The following is a 3,388-nucleotide window of genomic DNA, read 5'->3' as shown; positions in this document are numbered from 1 at the left end:
TATTGTTTTGAAAGGTTTCTTCTTGACAGAGGCATTATAATATATGGGATTTATTATATTATATTTATTATATTATACTTATAGTATATTATATGTGATTTAGCTGTACATCGTGTTTTTCTCCCCACCCCAAACTGCTAATAGAGTGTAAGAGCTTTATCTTCTTGGCCAATCCAGTATCAAGCACATAGTACACATTCAAGAAAAAGTTGAATGAAAAACATTGCAGAAATCTGTTCAAACTATAGATGGTGAGTGACTTTGCATTCATTTTTATTATTTAGTTTTAAGTCATTGGAAGATTAGAATATTATGTTACAATTAGTAGACAAATGTCCTTTGACTTTTCAGTATGTATCAGACTCTGTAGTAGGCAGCACTACACTGAATGAAAGACACATACAAACTGGGAGAGTCATAGTTCTGGAATAGAGATAAACAATGTATTTGTTTATGCAAATATATTGCATGTATAGAAGTATATATAAGTTGTGCTTCCCTTTACTGTGTATTTTCTTTGTTGATACATCTTTTCTTTTTTCTTTTGTCTTTCTTGTTTTGTAAAGTTAAGAATTTTGAACTCAGGACTAAGGAAAAAAAAAAAAACTAGATCCAAGTCTTCAATTATAGAGAATGGGGTGGGGACACATGATCATTTAGATATTCATCAATCCTTCCAAAATAAGGTTATTTTAAAAAATCCCTTAGAATGTGAAATATAACAAATTTTGGTTGTTATTTTGCTAATGAATGATTTACACAAATTTCTTTAGTTCTCTGAACCTTAACTTTTTTTAGAGTGAAGATAATGGTGTCCCTATTTAAATTTTGAGGTGATTCTATATAAGTAAAGTATGTTGTACAGTACATAACACTTAGCAGGTGATAATTACTAGTAATTCTTCTTTTATCCTTTCAACAAACTTAGTACCTTTATAAATGACAAAGTTATTTCTGGATTCTGGGAGAAATAAGCACAGCTTATATAGTGACCTATTTATTGAAGTCTAATAGGGAATAGATATTTTAGGAGAAAGAATAAAAGCATGATTTTATGAGTTGATCATGAGACAAAACTACCTCTGTAAAAAGAAAGAAAAAAGTTTTAATGTAATTTATATTACTTATATTAGAAAGACCAAATTTGTTAAATAAAATTTGCAATAGTTATTATTTCCAATTTAATATGTCTAAATAGAATCTTGATAATTGTTAAAATTGACAATATGAAAAAGGCTGTGAGAAATGCCAAGTATTATATTTTGTTATCACCAGAGGTAAATAGTATCAGTACTTTAAATTTTTTGACTCACCTTATTTCTGCCTAGTGGACACTTAGGCTACCCTTTCATGGAACACATACACACATGAAAAATAACACAGTTAAAGAGAAATTTGTACAAGACCAAAGATTCTAAACAAACTAAAGTGAACTGAGTAGCTATAAATGGTGTAGGGATTTAGTGAGGTATAGTAATTAGTAACATAGAGGCAGATAGCAACAATTCACCCTTCAATTATTACCTTAAGACTTTACACAGCTTTCACCTGTGTGGATACCCTAACTTTCCTCTATGGCAACATAAAAATGATGCTAACAGACATTAGGACTATTTTGGGGATTAGATGAATTAATATATAAAATACAAAGGATAAGGATGTGTAATAAATGAGCTATTGTCCTTAGTTATATCAGAAACACATGTAATTTCATTGAAGGTTTACTCCTCTTAAAAACATTTGATATTAAAAGTTAAGTAATAGAAATAATGGGAAGATGACTTTTAATGAGAGAACAGTGGGCTTGTGAGTCAAGATCAGAAATATTTAAACATTCCCCTTTTAAAGTGGGATTGGTACTAAACGGATAAGTGACCTAACAATGAACAGATCCAATGAATGGCTATGTCTCTCAACTGAAGAAGCAAGGGAGATGATGGTTTTAAGTGACAGGCCTTGGTATGTAATTGTAGGCCTTGGACAAACAAGATTAACTATAAAAAAGCCCAAGAATGAATTTTACTATTGTCGGGTATTGATGAAAAGAACATAGAGACACATTATCATATGAGTATGAAAATATTGCTATTTAAAAATTCATTAGATAGATCATTATTCCATTAGAATGAAATGGTAATCTTCTAAAATTCTAGAAAACTATTTAGTATTAGATTTTGATACTTAATATACCCACCAACTCATCTTTATTTTCTGTTCAACTATAGTGTCTGCAGAGAAAACTGTTGACAATAGAAACTTATGGTGCATATCATATAAAAGCTGCTTAATATATTACCTTTGAAATGAAATTGTGATTGGGTCTTAAATTGCTATATGTTCGGTACTGTAGTTTTTTCACAATTAAAAAAGAGACCTGGGGGCTGGAGGGATGGCTGAGAGTTTAAGAGCACTGTTTGCTCTTCCAGGGGGTCTCGAGTTCAATTCCCAGCAACCACATGGTGGGTTGAAACCGTGTTATCTGATGCCCACTTCTGGCATGCAGATGTACATGCTGATAGAGCACTCATACATAAAATAAATCTTAAAGAAGGCAGAGAAGCAGGAGGAAGAGGAGGAGAAGGATGATGATGATTAATAATAATAATAATAATAATAATAATAATAATAATAATAATAAGAAGAAGAAGAAGAAGAAGAAGAAGAAGAAGAGGAAGAAGAAGAGAGCCCAGTTGGAAGGTAGCTTGGTTGCAAAGGCCTAGTCTAGCAAGCATAAGGCGCGTTGGATTTCTGCCTTAGCATAATACACACACACACACACACACACAAGAATAAAAGATATGAGTTTTTAAATGACCAAATTCCAGGGCCAGCAAAATTGCTCAGCAGGTAAAAGCACTTGCCGCTTAAGTCCTGAGTTTGATGAACTGAACTTTGATGGAAGGCAAGAACCAATTCTAGAAAGCTGTATGCAGATCTTAACTTATGTACTGTGGTGTGCTTAGATGCTCATAACACATACATACACACAGATTGACAAAGAAAAGATATTCTAAACTATTCATATTTTAAAATATTTTATTGATAAAAATTATATATTTTGAGATTACAGTTTCTCCTATCATAATTTATTCTAGATCCTCCCCACCTTACCCCCACCTAAATACTGACATTCTTTCTTCCTCTCCCTCCCCCTCTCTTTCTCTAACAAACAAATATGAACAAAACATTAAATAAACCAAGAAACACACGCACCGTGAAAAAAAAAACCCATAAAAACAGAAAATCAGAAACTATCATATACAAACAAAGCCAGGAAGTGGTGGTGCATGCCTTTAGTCCCAGCACTTGGGAGGCAGAGGCAGAGGCAGAGGCAGAGGCAGAGGCAGAGGCAGAGGCAGAGGCAGAGGCAGAGGCAGAGGCAGAGGCA

Source organism: Mus caroli, chromosome X (assembly GCF_900094665.2).
Source record: "Mus caroli chromosome X, CAROLI_EIJ_v1.1, whole genome shotgun sequence".
NCBI classification, from domain to species: domain Eukaryota; kingdom Metazoa; phylum Chordata; class Mammalia; order Rodentia; family Muridae; genus Mus; species Mus caroli.
The sequence above is the reverse complement of the archived record's forward strand: the minus strand, read 5'-3'. Positions refer to the sequence as shown.